This window comes from Phaethon aethereus, assembly GCF_964289735.1.
Source record: "Phaethon aethereus genome assembly, chromosome: 1".
NCBI lineage: Eukaryota > Metazoa > Chordata > Aves > Phaethontiformes > Phaethontidae > Phaethon > Phaethon aethereus.
The window spans coordinates 120,321,332-120,343,767 of record NC_138575.1 but is presented as its reverse complement, the minus strand read 5'-3'; the positions used below and the strand labels follow the sequence as shown (position 1 = coordinate 120,343,767).

General features: G+C 43.7%; 1 protein-coding gene across 2 annotated transcripts in view; it reads left to right on the top strand.

Annotated features, from left to right (window-relative positions):
* The window catches only part of ERG (ETS transcription factor ERG), a gene marked incomplete at both ends in the record, with an annotated part of 103,826 nt that overhangs the window by 82 nt on the left and 81,308 nt on the right, over positions 1 to 22,436 (top strand). The window lies entirely within an intron of this gene.

Sequence of the window (22,436 nt, the reverse complement as noted above, 5' to 3'; positions counted from 1 at the left end):
GAGAGTGATAAAATTAAAGAATTTGTATACATACTGCAGGTTTTCTTGTATGTTTATAAATTATGCTACTGTGCAGCACTGGTTCTTTTATTCCTCCGTATTTACGCTATTGTCTGAGTCAGTCCTGCAGTCTTTGTTGCTGACATCTGTACTGATGTGCTCTGAAGTATGTGGATATTTTGAGGGTAACTTTTTCTAAGATTAAAACCCCTTGATCATGCTTTAGTATTTGGTATGCTTGATGAAATACATCTACTTGAAAACTACTGAATTCATACACCCCCACTTCTGCTCCGTTAAAGCCAGTGGTAAACATTAAGTCCAACTGGAGAAGGAAAATGAGCACAGTGCAAAAATTCAAAGCCAAACAAACATGCCTTTGAAAAGATTCAGTGCATAGTTTTATCTAAGTCATAGGACTGTAGACATTGAACTGTGCCATTGCCTTAAAAACAGCATTGTTTTGCTACATTTCAAAAGGTGTTGTACTGGTTTTGCTTTATTGTTACTATTATTATGACTATCATTACCATGTTTTTCTTATTCTTTTTTACTGAACCTGTTAGACTTAGCAGGCGTAGCTGATGATGTGTTGCTAAGGCCAAGCCATTTTGGGGTATTGCACATAACCAACAGCGGCTGAGACTTACAAACTGACCGCTTTGGGGGATACTCTATTTCTGCCTCACTATTTCATCATCTAGAGGTTTTGTTTGGAAACGGTTTCCTGACGGCTTCTAGAGAAGAACAGTAATTCTTTGTTCTCAAAATAAAAGGACATTTATATAGCAGTGTTTTAGGTGGGAAAAGCCGGATGATCCTTATATACAAACAATATGATGAAACTGCATGCTTATCATTCACATGGATTTTGCTGTTTGAACATACTGCTGGCGTAATAAGATTGCTGTAATCAAAAGAAATAATCAGCCATGCTAAGCGGGCTGTAGTGAAAAGTTTTCTTTTATTATTTCTGACTGCCTTTCTGTCTTTCCTTAACGTTACATTTTCTACAACTTCTTTCATGGAGTTTCTTCTCAGCTGACTGCTATCTAGCAGTCAGCAGCTCTCTACAGAAAAGCTTCATTTTTCTATTTATTTTTAACTGAATAAAAATGAAATATTATTTTAAGCAACTCACTTTTCCCATTAAAAGACAGTGAATGAAAGAATCTCTCTATATATCTCCCTACAGTGTTTTTGGATTGTGTTTAGATACTAGAACGACTGGCAGTAGTGTGGGAGCTCGTCTCTTCACTGTCTCCAAGTTTTTAAAAAACAGTGCTTTCACAGTCTTCTGGTCCTCAGTTGTTTTTATAAAAAGAGCAGAAAAGCACCCCCAGAATAAGCAGTCTTGCCTCAACATGGCTTGTCACCTGGATTTCAACCAGTAAGACTTCCAAAATTTTAAGGAGATTTAGAAATAACATTAAGAATAACTCAGTTTCATGCTTTCTGCCAAAAGTGGTATCTGAAGCAGGTTTTTTTAACCATGGGAGTCAAAAGTCTGCGAGGGTGAGGCTGGGCATGCATGCATCTTCTTACAGCAAGTAAAAGAGAGGTGCATAAAGATCTCTGCAGGGATGTGTTCAAGGGAACCTGTAGGAGTCTGTTTTCAGCAGAACAGCATGCAGAAGTTGCTGTTACATTGAAAAAGGGTGCCAGGAAGGCAATTACTTTAATACTGTGTTTGGGATAGGAAAGCTAGCCAACTAGACATCAAATCCTTCACATTTCTGTTTATGTCATTAGGGCCTGCTTTGGTCTAAACACATTCTTCAGAAAGCTGCCAGGGATGCTCTGTTCATTTGGACTCTAAAAGTGGATGTAACTACATTCTTAAAAATAAGCCACAAGAAAGAATAGCGCATGGGACGTGGGAAAGACTATTTGGTGTGACGATTTTTCCTATCTCTCACTGCTGGGATGAGGTAGAAGGGACAAATTGGGTTCATTACAGTCATCCTTGATATGGTTTTGTTTAGTTAACTGTATTCTGTCAGGAAGGTCACATGGTATTGTTTCTTTTATTGTCTAGAATAAGCAGACAGCCTTATTCATGCACATTTAGAGCTGTAACTTTGAAGATTGCTTTCTAGGAAGTGTCTGAATTATTAAGATTTGACAGATTTTAAGGTTTAAGTTTTCTGCCTCAACATGTGGAGGAAATTAAGGTGAAAGACAAATTAATATGGCAGTATGAATATTCAGAGACATCTTTTTTGCACAAAGGGTGATTTCATTTGCATTATGTGAGTTTTTATGCGTGCTATTTTAAAATGTGCATTACCCGCTACCAGGAGAAAATGTAACCAATCTCACAGCTCTTCTGCTCCATTCCTGAAAGAGAAATGGTAAGAGCCAGATTCCAGTGCCCAGGCAGATCCTGTCCAGTTTTGGGAATGTTTTGCATGTCTTAATGTGTGTGTCCTCGTTTTGTTTGGGCAACTTCATTCCATAGCTACTAAAGATTAAGCTTTACATTTTTCAGCATGAATGAAGCATCTATAATTGATATGGTGAATTGATATGGCGAACCTGTGTTCCTGTTGCTCCCTAATGTCTAGTTTCATGTGAGTCACAGCCTTGTATTTTGCCCAAGCATAAAGGAAAGAAATATCTGATGTGGACAAGGAGAAGGATGTGTATGTTCGGACCTTTAGTTCCAGTTCAGTAAAATATGGGAAATTTTGACCTTGATCTTTGAGCACTTCCACACACATTTAGTGCCTGTGAGAGGGCTGAAATAAGTAAGACTACTCACATTGATAGAATTGAGTGTGTGCCCAGTGGTTTGTGGGATCTAGTTTAATACGGTTTGCTGTTGGTAAAGTCTTAAAATAGTACCATTAGTTTGGATTAGTGGCAAACTGTTAAGAAAATAAGTCTGTGATTTAAAGCAAGACAAATGATTTCATGCTATCCAGTATCCCTAATTAGAATGAAGAAATTATTTTTGGACAGTCATTTGGGCAGTTTTTGATAGTTGAAAGGACTCTTCCAGAACGGGTTTTCTCTAATGAGTCTGCACACTGGTGAGGAGTTTGTAGACAGGACTCTTTGCAACCAACTCTGTCCTCACCTCTCATCCTACCCATGTCACTGAAAGGGGCTGTAATTTTAACCGAGTGCTATAAAATTTTCAATCTTAATCATAATATTAAGGAAGATTATTGTCTATAGTCGGAGGGGATCAAGATCCTTTTGTCACCAACAGAAGTTTTCAAACACAGCAAAATGTACACGAAGGGTCACTTCTAGAAAACGTGCCATTTTTGCTATCTTTCTAAACTAAGTGTTCCATGAATATGCTGAATACAGTTTGCACCAGGAAGTTGAGCCTTTGTCAGTCTGAACTAGTTTGTTTCGGGTAGTTTGTCATTTGGGATGTACATAAGGATCTAGTTGCTTAGACTGGTATTAAATAAAACAACTTCAGAAGAGTTATATCTCATCAAATCCAAAAGAAAGGTTAGAGGTGTTCTCAAGAAGTCGGTGGCTACGTTGTTGCTTTGTATGGGCAAGACTGTCATTTACACATATGTTTTAATGGGATTTTTTTCTTCTTCTGTTACTCATTAAACTCTAGTTCTCGTAACAGTAGTCACAAAAACACTGTGCAAATGCTACCTGAGATTTGCATGTTTTGTTTTTAGTGAAGTATGCTTTGTGAATACTGAGCATTCAATAAAACTTCTGGTTTTTTAAGCCTTAAATTCTGCTTTCAGCAGCCTCATTTGGAAAGATCAAATGCTTGTTTGACTTTAGTTAGCTTATGCCATTGCTGCAAGAGGGTTTTGTGGAACCGATTCTCAGGAAAAAATGAGTCACTGCTGTTCCTTCGGCCCTCACTGGGAGAGGAAGAGTCCAGGGTACGGCTTGTAGGTAAAGGAATCACTGCATTCATCAGGAATGGGGTCTAACCTGGTGTAAATGTGTGTAGTTTTCATTGAATCAAGGCTGATTTATGCTGGTGGAAGATTTGGTCTATGTATATTTAGGTGGTGCGATTTTTCTGTTCCTTGGTGATGATTTTGAGATCTGGGATAACTGAAGAGACAAGTGAATGGCAGCAGCTGAACAGAGGTGCTTGGGGATTGCGTAGCCACCTTTTCCCTTGTAGAAGTTGAAAAACAGGGATGCTTTACATCCCAGATAGCGTAATCAAAGAGGACATTTTTAATAAAAATTCTCAAAGTGCATAAAACACTTTGAGCCAAATTCAGATGGTCTGTGTCCGTACAACCTCATTTATTCTGCGGATGTAACTAGAAGTTGTTGCCTCTGAATCTATCAAATCGAGGTTACCGAATCTGAAAGCTGTACCTAATATTACAATGAAGGAAAAGCTGTTTTCTCAGAAGGAATAGAAGAATTACTCCATAGTTGTTTCTGAAAATTACTCCTGAATTTAGCATTTATGTGCCTAGGCTATGAATTAGGTGGCACATGCACATTTCCATGCACAGCATCCCATATTGTCATTGGAACTATTACAAAACCTGATCCCAGAACTCCTTTGTTGGCCAAAGAATATGCTGGATTTCAAACTGTGGCAGTGTAGAGATGCTGCTGGATGTACCTAATCTGTTGTGTTATGGTTAAATCTGATCTTTTTAACTGCTATTATTCATTAAGGAGCATATTCTGGGTCTGATATAATCTGTTATTTTTCCTGGAATTGTAGAGTTTCTAAATAGGATCCAAGACTTCATTATGGTGAGAGTTTTGTATGCACAATACAGTCTCTGCCTGAATGGGCAAGGGGAACAAGAAGGGAAGGAGGGTAGAATTACTATTATCCTCCAGGATAAGGAGCATAAAGTCAGGCTTTTCCTCCCATCTCTATTTAGAGTCTTGACTAAGCTAGGAGCCTAGTCTTTGTGGATTCCTTGCATTGCTAAAGCACTTCTTTCATTTCTTATAAAATGATATTTGGGCAGCTCAGCTAAGAGTGAGAGCATGGAAATCTGAGCCAAAGATACAAAGAGCTTTGCCCAAAGTCACATGTGAAGTAAGCTAATGGCAGACACATTGCAGCATAGTTGAGTAGGCGATCCATATGGAGTATGTAATACTACTGTATCACAGTATGTCACCACTGGAGTCAATTTGATAACATACTCCCGTCCCCTCCAGAAAATACGGAATAACTGCTCCTGGCAGTCATTGGCTAACGAGCCAAACCTCCCACAGGTATGAGTCGGTGATGACCCCATGGATGTATTGCCAGCAATGGCCTCTAGCTGTGAGACAGTGCCTTTGGCCCCAGCGCACAGAGGTGAACAAGCTACTGTGGGTTATCTGGGCTGCAAACTTGCAGCCCGACAGCTGCTCCGGGCTAACTGCTGCGTGCAGGCTCTCGTCTCGTGGGTTACAAATGTCCCTCGGTGACAGATGTGAAAAAGCATCAGTGTCAGCAGTCCCATCCTGAGTAGCTGCTGAGTAGCTGTAAGTCCCATCCCCTTTGCTTACCCCTCACTGTGTACTTCATTCATTATTCTGGCAAAACGTTAAAAGCTCTTCCCCTGCTTTTGTACTGACAGGGTAACACCGCTGTTTCAATTTCACTACGCTTCTTACTAATTATGCTAGCTGGGTCACAGTTGCTAAAACTTGTTTGAATGATTGCCATGGTTTACTCTGGGTTCTCATAAAATAAAGGAACTGAGCTTATAATGAATGTGGGTGACATTCCTCTGCACCAGCGCTCGTTCACAGAGCCTCCAAAGTGCCAGGCTTAAAATCTGGTGTGTTATTTCCATCCGCCGTCAGCATATATCAGTTACCTGTAATAATGCCAGAATCACTACTGTATTTGAAAGTTAGAATCTCCTTGTCTGCAGAAATTGTGATGTACTTCTCAGAAGTTTTGAATTCTGGATGGTAACCAAATGATGGCCGTAGAGTTTACATGAGTAAATTCTTCTTTTTTTCTTTTCCTTTTTTTCCCTTTTCTCTTGAACTCTACCTCCTTCTCTCTGCCTGAGCAAATACCTCCTTGCTAAAGGAAAAGAGAGATAATGGCTTCTGTGTACTATAATTGATGAACTTTCAGCAATTCGGAGCAAGTCCAAGATTGCTGCCAACAGCCAGATGGAAAACAGTGTTAATGACATGTTCAAAGAAAAGTATGTTATTTTGATAGGGGATGGTCTAGAGACTTTAATCTCTATTGTTCTGGGGACTAATGGCATGGATAGTTCCTTAAGTGAGGCCATTTTTAAACAAAAATTATCTTTTTCATAAGCAGGAAAGAGCAAACTAAAGAATACCAAATGCATTTTCAATGCTCTGGCTGATATATATGCTTTACACTAACCCTTTGTTATGTGGAGTCAGATGTATTCAAATCTCATTTCTGCAGTCTGCCAGACGGTTAAAAGTCTGGACATTTCTGCCGCTGGTGGGTAGAAATCATAAAACGGGTGGTCCTGGAAACTAGAGCCAAGGTGGCAAGCTGAGGGTGGGGAGAAGTTGCTAGAAGTCGGCAAGGACAAACAAGACAGACTGGGACAAGGACAAAAAGGGGACAAAAAGGCTTTGGGGAAACTGGCAGAAAAGATTCCTCCCCTTCCTCTTCCTCCCCTCTAGAGCCTGGGGTGGGACAGAGCACTCCCAAATTGCAGGTTTGTTTTGCTGCTGTAAATCTCTCCCAAGCCCACTGCCAAAGTAGGTGTCTCCTCCTTCTTAGGTCCTGGCCATCCTGGCAGACGGGGCCAGCAATTCCACTGGCCCAAGCGTCGGTGCTGTGTTTCCTGCCTCCAAGGCCGTGCCGTGAGAGCACTGAGGGATGGGGTGCAAGGAAGCCTGCCTCGGGGGGCTCCAGCTGCCCGGCATGTGGGCAGCCTTGGGACTCCGAGAGGTTGTAATGACAGTCTCCTCCTTCCTTGACAAGTGATTGCAGAAACTACCTGCCCAGGACTATCCTGACACAAATAAACAGTGCAAATGCTAAAGATGTACAGAGATTATCTCCCAGTGAGTCAAATATTACTGTTTAAAGTACATTGGATTTACATTTTACCTTGATCTGGCCATGAGCTGTGGGTCATCTTTAACCTTTCTTGGGAGATTATCCCCCATGATTCATTATCATGAAGCATTTCCTCACGTGCAGCCACCCTGCTCCCCTCTTTGACTGGCCTTTGTAGCTCTGCTCTCTACAGATCCCAACTCCTTTAATTTCACACTGCTTTTGCTCCTCCTCACCTTCTTAAAGAGGGAGATTTATAGGGAGATCTCAGGGGAGGTTGCCAAGTATCCCACAGCCTGTCCGCATTAGTTCTGGTCACAGTCTGTTTCAGGTGATGGGGGCCGGGCAGCCTTTCCCCCCCACCACTGCAGCTGCATCCAGCCCTGCTATCAGCTATATTTGTTGCTTGGTCACGAATCACCATGTCGATATCCTTCTGGTAACACCTCCTCGAGCTGGAAGGCGTAGTCCAAGGGCTGTTGTTCTTGCAGCCCACAGACGGGGCGAGATGCTTCCCTTAGGCTTGGGGATGTGTTTCCTCTGCACATGATACTAAAAAATTAATCTCCTCTCCCTCCTCTCTCTCCCTCCCGCCTTCATTTGGATCTCATATTGCACACTCGTACTGACAACCATCCTCCTTACATCTGAAATCTTACTTCATTATTTCCTACCCATGTTCTAATCTCCTCAAGACTCTTTTGGACTATTTCAGTAGTCCTGTTGGTGTCCCAAAGTTGACTTCAGGGTGTAATATCTTTTGCTGGTGTGCTGTTTAATCCCCTTCTTTAGATTATTAATACAGACATTACCTCATAAACAGTTATGGACTTTTGATTAGATACCTTCCACCAACTTGCTATTTTATCATTTGCCATAAGTCTTTGCCCGTTACTCTGTAGGACATTGTGAGACTCAGTATTCTTTCACAAGCCAATTCAAATTCTTGCTGTGAAAAATATTTCTTCTTTGACTCAAGCCAGTAGCTGGTATTTGGGTATTTGCAGGCATGTTTCATTAGAAAGAGAAACCGGTTCTATACCATAGGTGTATTCCTGGTGCAATTTTGGGTTCTGTATTGCAAATGTGCATCCTGTCCTTTTTGCCCTAGAAGAACGGAAAGGATGACCGGACCGCTTCTGTCCCTCTGAATTCCCATGTCTGTCTTGCCAGTGAGCCCTGTTCCCTTCACTACCAGGCCCTGCTCAGAAATACAGCTTTTTGCTGCCTAATAGCCTGCAAAACCCAAATGTTCCCCTCCAGATTTACAACACGGTTAAGCTCAACAAATGTGGGTGAGTTTTACTGTATTACATCCCCTACATCCCTAGGCTAGTACTTCTGTTGCTTGCAGTGTTTTGTTTTTTTTGTGACATGAAAGGGATCAATTTCTTCTGCCGCTGAGGCCTGAAAAGAGTGTTTAGCATGTGCATTATGTATTTCATATTGTCTGTGATTACCTTGGATCAAAGATAAACTTGCTGGCAGTCATTATCACCTCCTTGCAGAGCAGCAAAAGTTTGGTAGGACACTGTAACCTGCTATTTCAAATTCAGCAAAGTAGTGCTCAAAAAGAGGTAGATAATCTGCGGTGCGCTGCAAGTCTTCCAGGATGAGCTGACATAATTATTTGTCCATACTGCCTTGGTCATATATAGAGATTTTCCAGGAACCCGGAAACCTGGCAGATGTCGGAGCAGTGAATAACGTGGGAGGAATCCTGCAAACGTGAGAAATCCTGCGTCGAGCACGTCCAGCACTCGGGCTGCTCACCGCCTGCGCTCCTCAGATAGGTGTCAGAAGGAGCACGTTGCGGTACGTTGGCTCAAATCAGTGGTAATCTCACCGCATCGGAAATCGGAACACGCACCAAACGCTGTTGCCACTGCCCCTAAGGGACCAGCTGGGAATAGGAGAGGGAGCTTTGTTCCCCAACCTGTAACCCGTTTTACCTCTGTGTTTTGTGTTTCCTGCTCTGTCACAGGGCCTGGCACTGTGAACAGTAACACTTGCTTCGTGCCCTCCGGGGAGGAAAGGTAGAGTAAGATGGGATAACTTTAAAATGACAAATGATCAAGGAGACCCTGAGGACATGCTGGACGAGACACTCACCTCACTTTAGCTGCTTTTGGTTGGTATTTAGTTTAAGCAGTTTCTGGGTCCCCTCTTTAGACGATGGGGAGAGACCTAAATTAGGAAGAGGTGAATTGTCCTTGGGAAGCGCCTGTGTCTTTCCACTGTTTACATGGAGGCTCAGGGGGACTTGTAGGTGGATCTTCATTAGATGGACCAAATCCCATCTTACATGGCATCTCCTCAATATGTAACACAGAACTAGGGATACACCCAAGCCTTTTCCAAACAAGCTAGCTCCAAAGCCAAAAGCAATATAATCACATCAAGATGACGTTTTACACAAGTGTAGTAATCCTTTGGAAAGCAGGGAGTAGGGGGCTGCGCAGGAGCAGCCGTGTCCCAAACCTGTGTCTGGATGTCAGGGCCCAGGGCAGAGGTTTGCACAGCAGAACCGCAGGTGATGTCTGAAGACACTTGAGGCACAGTCCTTGCTGCCTTGTCGGCAAGAGACAGGCTAAGCCACCTTCCTCCCAGCGCCCAAGCTTCCTTGCAAAGGAACTTGTGTAGGTCAGCAGGCAAGGACCTGCAGGGCCCTCCTGTAGGACCTCTGCACGGAGAAAATCTGGGGACAAGGGCTGCAGAGCACAGCGTGCTGCGTGGCGTGGACCCAGCTGGCACGCGTATCCAGGTCTGGGACAGTGGAGCTTCCCTGCCCAACAGTTACACTAAGAAGCCCTCAAAATGAACTCAGAATGAACAAAAAAATGTTTAAAACTTGAAGTGGAGGCCAGCTGACAATTCAGATTCATTCAGTTAGAGAAACGAAAGGAAGCCACCTACTCCTTAGTTACAGCTTCAGAAAAATCTGTCCAATTCTCTCCGAGTTGTCCCAGAACTGCAGCCAGTCAGCTAATGGCATGTAAGCCATTGCAGAGACATTATTAACTCGGACAGAGGAAAATATACTTTCAGTTATTACATGCTAATAAAGCACAAACTAAACAAATTTAGGCAACAGAAGCAATTATATCATTAAACATTTAACTGCAGGATTGATTTTTAAATTGCTAATAATTCAAACCAAAGCATGCACACAAAGAGGAAGGGGGAGGAAGGTAATTTTAACAATTGAATCTAATCAGTGCCTCAGTTCAAATGCGTGGCTATAAATGACAAAATGCATAAGATCTGATGCAAGAGCAGAAGTGGAAGCAGAATGGATGAGATTCTTCACTTCCTCACTTGACCAGATTCCTCTAATTGGGAGGAAGTTAAACACATGGAGTGGGGGAACTTCGTGAGCTGGGTTATCTCCAGAGCTCTCTTTAGATACCAGTCTATGTTCCTGAGCAGCCTTTCAAAATCAGCAGGAAGCAGTGGACTGAGGCACAAATTTCAGGCCAAGCCTCGTGCTTGCGTGAGCCCTTCCATATTCTGCTGCCGTCGCCTGCCAGGGAGGATAAGCTGGATCCTTGCTGAATCAAGAGAGGGCTGCTGTGAGGGATGTCTCCCCATGAAAGGAATGGAGAAATTCCCCTCCCCATCTGAAAAAAAACTGTTTTCTGATGCTCTACGGATTGCACTGGAAGGAAGGGAGAGACTGTCATGGGCTGCAGTGGAAGGTGAGTTTGGTGGACGTCAGTGCTGTTGGGGTGCAGCAGGCTGGGGCGTTCTCTCGGCTGCAGGGTTGTATTTGTTTTCATAGCTTATGGCAGGGTTGCTCCCTTTGAAAAAGTATAAATCTTAATCAAATAAAACTGATGTGCTGCCATATTTACCCATCTCACTGGTTGTCCTACATCATGTTTTAGCATATAAGTTACATGACAGAGTTATCCAGGGGTTGCCAGCTGACACAGAAACAAACCCTCATGTTAAATTGCCTGCAGATGTCCTCTTCCAACTCCTGTAAGGAACTTCTACCAGTTCTCTCTCCTTTTTTTTTTTTTTTTTTTTTTTTTTTGGTGTGTGTGTTAAATAAAAGCAGCAGAAGAGGGGGAAAACAATCTCAGTTGAATCTCTGTGCTAGTGCCTCTGTTTGCAGGACAGGAAACCTTAAGAAGACAATGCAATTTATAGGCAAGCACAACAAAAAACCCTGTAAGGATTTCCATGAACTTTAGTGGACCAAATGAGTCGTGGTTATTTTTAAGACTGAAGCTGACTGAATAATGCCAAGTCTAATGCTGCCAAGGTGGGCTTTTCAGAAGATTCAGACGTGAGCAGGTGAGAAGATCTTTGCGTTCTGTTGTCTGTAATTTATTTGATGCTAGAATTTATGGCTTAGAGTTTTGAGTAGACGTTGCTTTTGTTTTGATATTGATCTAAAGATATCAGCATTTTATCTGATGGACTTTTAACTTGTTCTGTTTGGCAGAAATCTCCCAAGTAAGATTGTGACATTCTTGAAAACATTCACTGTTTTCATTTACATAATTAGGAATTTTTGTTTTGTTTTTGTTTTCATTGTATGAATTTGCTGAAGTTTGTGAACTTTTTGCCTGGCTGTCCCCCTTGGTTGGGGAAATCACAGAATGTTGTTTCTTTTTCCTGGCTGGAGTATGGGCTATTTATGCGTAGTTTTAAAATACGCTTTCTGTGAGTGCTTACATGTTCCTCTTTGCAATGTGATATTTCTGGATGATCTGTCTAGCCAAAAGCAATTGCAAAAGGTTAGTGGAGAGCAGAGCTCCCATCTAGACACCTACGTGAAATACCAGCCCTTCAAAAGCTGTGAGTGCCAAACAACTCCCACTTGGAACAATGGCAGCTGGTGAGTGCCGACAGCTTCCGAAAATCTGGCCTCACATGGCTTCAGAAGAGATTGATTAGCAAGTCCAGCAAACTGCTTGTTTCTGTACTTCCTTAGCTCTGCATGGAGAGTATTGGCCGCACTTGAAGCGTGCTCAGCAGTCGCAGGTGATGGAGGAAGGCTCCTGCTGGGAATGTGGAGCTCCAGGTGGGTCGGGAGGTAGGCAGGAAGGTAGGTAGCGAGGTGGGCAGGCAGCTTGTTGCCAGGCTTGCTTCAGGGAGCTTTGGTCAGGAGTGCTGAGCTTTGCTAGGCAGGTAGAAGGAAAGACCTGCAGAGCTACCTCTGTAACTCCCCCACGTGGAACTTTTTTCAGTAAGAAAACAAAAGTAGTTTTCCCAGTTGTCTTAAACTGCTTCGGAAGTGACATAAACAAAACCAGAAAAGGCCACTCTGACATTGCTGAAATAAGGATGTCCAGATGGGAAATTATAGTAATATAATTCTTGCAGTCAAACTCCACGTCCTGTGTAACTTCCATGTGTGGGCAAGGGAGATAAACTTGCTTTCACATGCACTTCTTTCTTTTGATTAAGCCCGAAACACTTTTCCCTCTTGTGATGATGGATTGAGGTCCGCAGGAAAAGTAGGGTTAGAAGTTAATGTTTTGGGAGCTTTATTTCTAAACTAAGTTATCTTTGTGGCTTTCTGAAGTGTTTTTTCAATTCTATCTATCACAAATCACCAGCCGTTTTTTTCAGTAAAGTAGACCTTTCAAATACAAGAACAATAGGACTGTGCTAAAATGATGAAATCTTAATTCTGAAAATCAAATAATGAGTTTTGGTTATTGTTGCATTTTAAACATGGTAAACAGGTTGGGGACCAATATGCTTGCAAATGACCTAAGTCTTCCTTTCAGTGGTAATCCGTATTCTTTTGAAAAGCTAATAAAAGTGGTGTATGAAAGAAATTCCTGGGGCACTGCAGAACTCACCCTCCTAGGGAGAGAGCCAGATGTGCCGGTTAATAACCTAGCAAGCATTCAAAGCCGGGGCAGTAACCGCTTGGTATCACCTAAGCCAGAAGTTCTGTGTCGATGCAAAACAATATCGCATACTGGTCACATTCGCAGCAGAGAGCTGGAAGACATGTGCAGTCTTATTAAAGGAAGGAGGGGAAAAAAAAAAAGGAAAAGAAAAGGAGGGGACAGGGAGAAGGAGAGGGAGACAATGTGTCTGTCCTGAGAAGCAGCAAAGTAGCAGACACACTCCTCCACATGTGCATTAGTCTGTCAGCCTGGATTCTGTTATCCAGATGTTGGGGTGGATCCTATGGCAGGGACCATGAAGGAAAAGGCTTTTAAAAGAAATCATATTTCAATGGTGAAATTAGTGTTACCAGATTTTTCGAATGCAATCACTAATGTAATTTTTTGGAATGCTTTAGTAAAATAACAAATTCTAGATTTAATGCTTTTTACAGGCTTATTTGGCAGTGCCTCTTCCAAACATAAATGTATGTGTGTGAAACTTTCCAATCGCTTTTAGAACCAAGATGCCTTAGAGTAAACAGCACGTTAAAATTGTTCTCAGACCAGTCCTACTGAACTGAAAATTATTTGGGGAGGGCGTCTCAAAGTCCTATCGGCCTTTCTCAAGGCCCCACCCATCAGCATCAAACCCTTTGAGAGCTTTGGCCATCACATCAAAACGGTGCTTATGCATGATAAAAACGTATATATTTGCAGTAGCAATCAGAATACATCAGCATCAAATAAGACTTTTTAGAAATCCCAAATTTACTTTCCCAGGCGCAGCAGAAAGATAAATTACTTATGGCATTTATGGTATATTTGTAACTTGAAACTGATGGCTTCATGTTACTGGGCATAACGTGTGCGGCATATAAACAAACACTGCACAAAAAGACAAGTCCCAGCTTTGTCTCTCTGACACTTTGCCTCTGAGACCGGGATCCCACAACAAACGCCACATGTGTATTTCTGCTGAGCTGGTGTTTACGTTGAGCTCGGCTCAGCCCCGCGCTGTCCTTGCCCATGCGTGGCGGGATCAGGGCGTCCGATGGGAAACCGGGGTGCGGTGATGGGAGGTGGTGTGCATACCTGACCAGCCGTGGTCGTCACAAGGGGAAGGGGAGAGCATCTGTGAATAAACATTTATTTGAATGTGTTCGACAATGCGGTGGTTGTTCTTGCCTGTAAATTTTTCATGAGGGCTCAGGAATGCAACATTTACGTGAAAAGATGGTGATACGCAAATGTGACTAAACCTCATATTCATGAGTGATAAGGAGCCACTGCTTTCAGCTGTCGCAGAAGGCAGAGTGTGGGTATGGGGAAACTTGGAGAGCAGATTTGTGATTACGTTGCAAATAGAAACAAGGCAATTTTACATCAATATTAGTACAGCACGCTTTGGAAGCAGTCTGGATGTTTTCATACATAATTATGGCTTCAATAAAATTGTAAATTTATAGAGACAGCTGATGTATCTTTTCCCACATTGGAACAGTATCAGCTGAGTAGGTCTTGTGAGAAATCTCAGTTTGTAGTTTCACTAAAAGCCAGACTTGCAGATGTAGGTTTCTCTGTGGCATTTCACCATTGCATATGGTCTTGTCTCTGCTACAAATCTGTAAAGTTAGCGGACCTCTGCAGTTTGTTCTTGCTTCTGTTGCACAAAGTACACAGGGAGGTGCAGCACCACATAACAGGGGTGAAGAAATAATATTTTCTTTTCTGATACAGCCGGGGTGTAGCTCTTAGTGCCCTGCAGAGATAACCAAGCTGGTCGGGGAGGAGCCAGCTTTGGTGCTGCCCGCAGGCGGAGGCACGCTGGTGTGATGCTGACGGCTCGCCAGCTCACCCTGCTCGGCAGCCACACTCTTTGGGTTCAGCGTCCCCTCTTGCCCCAGGAGAGGGGAGGAGGGGGTCCGTGGCCGCCTGCCCCTGCCCTGCAGGGCCTCGAGGAGCCGTGTGTTATCTCAGACACCCATTAACCTTGCAGTCTGCCCGCGGCGCTGAGCACATGCCGACGACGGGGCTGGGCTGAGAGCTGACGGGGCTCTGTGGACAAGAGCTTTCCAGGCGAAGCAGCCCGTCATCGTACGCTGCAGTTTGTCAGAGTGAGAGCCTTGGAGCCGGCAGGGTGTGATTCATCCACCCCGGCAAGGTCTCTGAGGCAATCTGACATTATTCGGACTGATATCATTAATTAATGAGGGCTGAATGTTATTCTTAGACACTGGATTGAGTATTGGGTAGAGGAGCCTATGAAAGGGCTCTTTGATTTTGGAAAATTCCTATGGCACTGTCAAATTTGCTAACAAAATTAAATCATCTGCCAACTTTCCAAGTTAAGGAGCACATCCCTTCTGGAGGCTTGACTGAGTCTCCTCAGTGCCTTCTTGGGATCAAGGGATTATTTGATTTATATTAATGCCAAACGAAAATGATGGATAGCCTCCAAAACGCAGTTGTACTAAATCTATCAGGCAGGCTTTGGTGAAAGCGTTTTTGTTTGTTTGCTTCAGCACAGATTTGATCCTCCCCCACCTTTGTTTGGCTGTGTTTGGTTTAATGTGCTCAAGGTGGAAGCCAGCCAAAAACCAGAGTTTTTGTGTGGCCCGAGTGTTGGTGACCGGGTTGTGCCTGGGCTCTGCCTGGATGACCCACAGCCCCCCCAGAGAGGGAGCCAGGACCTGTTCACCCAGCTGCAGCCAACTCAAATGAACCCCAGAGTTAATGAGGTTTGGGTCTGGTACTGAAAAACGTCAGGGTGTGCTCCAAAGCCAAAGAGGAGAGCAGCTCCTCCTGCTCCCGGCGCTCGGTCCCAGGGACTGGCACTGCTCTTCCCTCCTCCCGACCCTTTTCCGCCCGGGGCTGCCTCTTGCTCCGGTGCCGGCTGGCTGCCCGTGGCACGGGTCTTGCAGGTGTCCAGAGTTAGCAAAACCTTTGCGGGCCTCTGGTTGCAGGTATCTAAATATAATGCTGTCATTCCTTTAAAACCCCAGCCCCGTCAGGACTGGGAGCGCAGGAAGCGCGGCGCACATGCGGGCCAGCCAGCGACCACACACGGGTCGCGTTGCAGCCCGAATAACGCCGGGGCAGGGGGAGAAGGGCGAGGGGGCCTCTGGCAGGTCAGCCCCCTGCCCCCAATTCGTCTGCCTCCGGGCTGGTCTCGGTCTTCGTGTAAAGAGAGAGGTTCCCACGCGCGGCCGGTTCCTTGGTTTGCTCCTGCTGCTTTGTTTTTTGGGCGAGGAGGTGGCACGGGTGGCCAGCTGGTCTGCTTGGGCGGGGGGAGCTTGTCAAGTAGCTGCTGCAGCGAGGCCAGCACTTCGTGGTGGAGTTAATGTGTGCATTCCCTGAGGTACGCACTCTTGGGATGACAGCCACGTAGTGATGGTAATCACGTCACCAAACGTTCATCCGCAGCGCGGGTCAGGTTCGTCTGACAACCATAAGCGGGTTGTCCCCGGGGCAGCCGCTGCACTACGTGTGCGTGTGCACACACACACACAGAGAGCACACAGCAAGCCGGCAGCCACCTTAGCTGCATAAAGCACGCGAACGCTTACCATTTGGGAAAAATAAAAAAACCCTCTGTTATAGACTGTGCTAATTATACAGAGGTTTGACGTGGTACCCTACATGCAGCAGCAGAAAGACCTGAGTTACTCGGATCTCCCGTTTGGTTTGGTGTGTCTGGTGTCCATGAACCAGGCTGTAATCTGTAATTCTGTCTGCTGGAGTGGGGATTTTTTTAGGGATGTGTGTGTGTGACTTGCTTTAGATATCTGCTCTAGAGAGGCCCTTAAAGCATTTTGCTTCCATTGCCAGGATCAACAGACGAGGTGCTGGAACAAACTGATAAATTAAATAGCAGCAAGTTACCCAAACCTGATGGTATTAATCCACAAGTTGTGAAAGGCCTGAAGAATGGAGTGCCTGAGCTGCTCACAACAGAACTGTAGGCACTCAAGGGAAGCGGAGAACTTGGGAGTGACAGTCTTTGTACCTAACTTTTAAAAACAAACATGAGTGCGGTGCTGGGAAGCACCTCCAAGCCTTACTGGAGGGCAAAAATAACACCTAACTAGTTGCAATAATAAACGATGGCAAAGTTATAAATACACCTCCTACATCAATGATATGAAGGACATGAAGTGGGATGTATTTTCCAAAGGAAAATTGGAAGGTTTTGGTGTACCGCAATTTTTAGAATGCACAAAAAAGTGGATTTGGAAGGACAGGTTAATTTTTTTAAAAAGCTTTCTCGTCAAGGGAAAAAGTGACATTCAATGACCCGTTAAAAATGGACAGAAAAAAGAAAAAAAGAAAATAATAATAAACATTCAGTTTTCAGCCTGGCACCCAAGATCAGCAGCAGGGTGTCTCAAATTGCATCCTAAATCCGGCGTTGTTTAATACATTTAGTAATGAGCTGGAAAACAGGAAGTGAGGCCCAATCAGATTGGAGATGATATGTATGTTCATGTATCACCAAGATAAGTAGAAAGCACTGTGCTGTAACAAATCAATATGAAAATGCATGTGAAAACACAATGTAGGTAGGAAAAAATATGTGCCATTGAATAACTATCACTGCAATTAAATATATTGAATGCTTCTTTGAGATACACTGCATTAGTCTTCTTCCATGCTGAAAACTGGTCTCCTACTCTTTGCTTATCAGTTTCTGATTTATGGTGAAATATGAGCCTACATCCTATGACAACTGTTCCCCTTTGATAACTTTCTTAAAGTTATTCTGCAGAAGTTCCTGAGCTTCTGGTACACTTGTATCCTGTCCAGACCAACCAGTGATCCACACGCTGCAGTGGCTGACAAATGGCAGTGATGGTCATTAATACCGTAATCAGCTGTTGTGGCTGCTATGATGGGCCTCTGTGCTTGCGACTGAGTGTGGTGGCTGGGGTGGATACAGGATTAATGTGTGTCCTGGTACTGCTTCTCTGCAGAATCATTCTTAGTGTTGCTGCTGTCGGTTGTGGTACAGCGTTCAGTATGAGTGTATTTTTTGGGGGATAGCTGTCTAAAATATTTTTAGCTGGCTTACATTTACTGTCTCTTGCAGTATAAAAATGTTAATTTTTTGACTTCTATTACGAGAAGTGAGAGAAGTTCAGTGGTTTCAGGAACAGAGAAATGGAATATGAAAAAAAAATATAGAAGAGTTGGTGCTCAGTGTCATATTAAAAATCCACTCTATAACTTTTCCCTGGTCAGGGAGATCTCTGATGACCGATGACCCCTTTTGCCCAGGAGAACGGTAGAGAGCAGGAGGAGGCTGAGTGAGCAGCCCACCTGTCATTTCAGTGCCTTCAGGCATGGTCTTGAACATCCAGTTGCAAGATGAGAGAATAGTTTGGTCTCCATCCATCTAGGAAGCCTTCTTCTTTGCAGAGGAGACTGCCAAGTTTAATAGCCATGCGTAGGTGTAACGTGAGGTGTGGTCAACATCTTGCTTTTTGGGACCTGGACTAAAACCACCACTAAATAACCCCTTGTCTGCTGGTGACAACTTCTGGTTGTTCCCCACCTGAGCTGGATTTAAAATGGTAATGTGGATGACCCGATTCCTACTTACAGTTTCCTCAGCTCTGCCATGCTCCCAGATACATCTTTGCTTCGGACACTGTATAAAGGAGTTGCCACATACTTCTTTCAGAGTTTCCATTAGCATCAGTTCGTGCAGAGGGTGCCAAGTCCAGTTCTCGCTTATGTCAGTGAAGTCCCACTGGTCTTTGAGTTCCCCTCAGATCAGGGAGCTGGTGTGGCTGGCACTGGCTGCCCAGTGCCACCCATTTTGTGGGATGTGTTTTGTACTTTACCATCTCCCATTATTTCTGTCTTCCTGATGTCCTGTAGGTCAGGCCTATGAAACCCTCCTCTGACTTAATATGCCATGTCTTCAGCACTTTATGTCACTGGGGTCAAGATTCGTCCCACCTAACTTTACTTGTCTGAAAGCTAAACCAATCTTCAGAGTTAATGGAAATAGAGGCATATCCAAAGAGTATTTAATCACATTTTAAAATAGATTTCAAAGGACTCTAGGCAATTCTTTCAGCCTAGCTGTCTAACTTTTGGGCAGGTGAGGTAAGGTAAAGATAATCTCACTACAGGATTTGCATACATTGACGCATCTTGATTCTGTAGTGGAAAGGTGCATTCATAGGTTTGAACAGTGTCCTTAAACTTTTAAAGGAAAAAGCACGTGCCAACTTTATAACAATGGCTCAGATGGAAAAAAGGTCCACCGAATATGTTTCAAACTACTGTCTTGGGTAGTTTTAGTACCCAGTTAAAAGTATCAGAGGTACAGGGATTAGCAATTTGGATTTACAAATTACAAATTTATTTTTTTTTATGGTTTCTGGGGTGGGTAGGGGGGAAAAAATGGTTCATGGCCTCATGGGACTGTGACTTTTTAAAGTTTTATAACTCAGTTTTTTATGTTAATTTTCCTTTCACCAACACTTGTAGGACTACACATAATTTTAAAAGTATATTTAATCCTGTCTCTTTAGGAGTTTGGCAAAATATTTTGCTTTAATGCTTTGTGTCTGCTTGGCTCTGCCTAAAAATTAAACACACGCTAATCTTTATTCTTTCCCTGCCCCAGAATGAGGTTCTTTTAAAATAGGTTCAAACGTACAACCCTATTACCCAAGTTGATGGTATCATTCCTAGCTAGGATTCTTGTGCCTCTTGCAGATTTTAGCTTTTGCTGAGAAGGAGGCACAGCATTCCTGGCTATTTGCACCATATGGTGGATAATGCAGCTTTTATCGTGAAGGAATCCCTGAGTGCTTTTCAAACTATTTTTACAGGAGTCACTTCACTCATCACGGAAATGGAGCCAGTGCTGGGGTAAAACATGGCAACCATTCAGTGGTAACCAGAGTCTGCAGCACTCTTGAAAAACTGGGACCATTTTGCAAAATGTCAATATTTTTGATGATGTTGATCATGGGAGGCCAGGTCCTCAATATGAATAAATCAACGTTTTGGCTTTGCTGGTGTCTGCAGAGTTGCCGTGATTTCTACCCATGGCAAAACTGGCCCTGACTGAGTACTTTTCACTCTCTGAAGCCTTGATTGATTATACAGAAGCCACTTTCATCTGATTTGCCGCTTTGTCAGTCTTGAAGCAGCTGCCAGAGGAAGCATCCAATGTTGTCCAGAGGGGACACCAGCTCTGCCCCTCCCTGGTCCTCGCCCCTGGTGCTTGCTGTTCTCCCCCAGCCTTTCCCAGAGCCACAAGCCGCAGTCAGTGCAGCCTCTGCCCCCTTCTCACTTCAGGATGATGGGAAGAAGAAACAACCTTATCCTTGTCTTATCCTTCTAGCCAGCACCAGGTGGAGGTAACGACTCAGGTGGCCTCTGGTTGTTGATCTTCAGACAGACTCGGCAGCTCTACCAGTTGCCTGCTCCATCCCGAGCACGGCATCTCCTGTTGTGCACCTGGGAGGCAGCATCTCGCCAGCAACCAAGGAGGCAGCAGTATTTTCCCACTTCATGCATCTCTTATGAGGGTAAATTAATGAAGTAACACAGGCAAAGAGCTGCAAGATGGATGCGTAAGTTAAAAACAAACACCAGGTAAAATTCCTGAGGTAAATGATACAAGGTCATCTTGGATGCCTAAAGCTTGAAACCATAGCTTTCTGCTATCACTTAAGACAAATATAATTAGAGATTATCCCTGTGAAAGTTTTTGAAAGGAAACTCGCTTCTCATGCAGCCAAAAGCCCCTTTTAAAGTCTGTGGGGTGTTTGCTTGAGTCAGAGCCATAGGAGCTGGCCTGGCGTGCGTCGCCCTTGCAAAACACAGTGCTCTTCATCAGAGGGAAATCTCACACTGAAGGAATGAAACAGCAGCTCCAAAATAATGCTTTTTGTCTTTAAGATGTGCAAATCCTCATGATCTTGTAAATATATGCCTTAACTAGAGGCTCTCCAAGACAGGTTTAATGTGAACCCTGGGATCTGGTAATGCAGGACTTCCCACGGCATCAGCTGGGCTTTTCTAAGAGTTTGTCCTGAAAAATATGATAAAAATGAGGGCCATGACGTTATGGGTGGGGTTGTGTGGAAGAAAGCATGTGGCTGACAGCATTTTTTCCAGGAAACTGGACAGCGGGCTTGTGATTTTAGATGCTTTACTAGATACTGCTGGTGATCTTGATGAGCAAACCAAGCTGCCTTTCTGCTGGGTGAGGTTCAGATAATGCCTAGACCCACCATTAGATACTCTCATGTGGCTTAGATATAGAATACTTACATTGTTTTCAGTGAGATAGGCTTTAATGAGAAGGCAGTTTTGGAAGTGCTGGCTGTAATACTGTTTTTGGCATGGCAGGCACAGGAAAAGTCTTTCTAGAGCCAGACATCTGACAGGCTTGACAGGGGGTAGCATTTTCTATCTGTCTTGCTCTGCATGTGGCTATAACTTAAGACCATTATTTTCTCTGTGTCAGGCAAACAATTTTGGCTAAAAATTGTCTTGGATGTGCGAGAGAAAGATCAGCTTCACATGCGTATATATAACCTATTGCACATCATCTTCCTCCCTCCTCCAGAGAAAAGTTGTGAGTTTCCTGAAACTCTGCACTGACAGGAGCATAAGAAACTTCCTTTTTTTTTTTAATAAGAAGAGATGCTTGAAAGAAAGGAAGGAGTCTGTAATTGCATAATTTTCATTTATGCCAACATCCATTTTTTATAATTTTCATTTTCAGGTAGTAAATGAGCAATCCATTTTCAAATAGTCTGTTGACTGCATTACTCTGATGCATTACAATGTTTCTGTATCAAATCTGTATATTTACATTTGAAAAAAAAACTCTTAAGGAAATATCTTTAGTTTTTTTTTTTTTTAAGAAGCAAAAGCAATAAATCATTTAGGAGGGACTGAATATATTAATATTGCCATTTTTTAGCTATATGTCGCTGAACACATTGTCAGGAAAGCAATACAAAATGTTATACTTCTCTGCTTTGAGGAGTTCTGCTCTCTGAATGGAATAAAATTAAAGTAATGGAGAAGAATTACCCTGGAAACCTATCAAGGAAATAAAAAAGCTGTAAAGTAACTTCACAATTCTTAATTTAAGTATGGTGACATTTCACAAGAAAAGACAGTCACGTACAATCTACCGTTACTCTTCCAGTCTGCTTTCTTGCGTGCTGGCTAGTCTTCATACTTTTGGGATGCAACCACAAAATGACAAAAACCAGAGCAGAGAGGCCCCGGAGAGGCTGCCAAGCCTGCGCCTGCCCCAGGTAAGGAGCAGGGGAGCTGGTCAGTTGTGACCCACGTAAGCATCACCTCCACGGACCTGCAGCGCAGCTCAGCACCGGCATGGCACGGGGCCGGCATGTGGCTACGGCCCAGGGGAACCGTCCCAAGGCTGTCCCTGACCAAACACTTCTAGCTCCAAAGGCCACCCTCTTGGGTTCAAAGAGCTGAGGTGAAGAAGTGGAGCTGGGCACGTAATGGTCCCATTGTAGGAGAGCAGGGAAGCAGTGATGCTGGGGGGCGGCTGCTCTGCTCCAGAGAAGAGGACGCTGGTCCCAGTCTGGTCT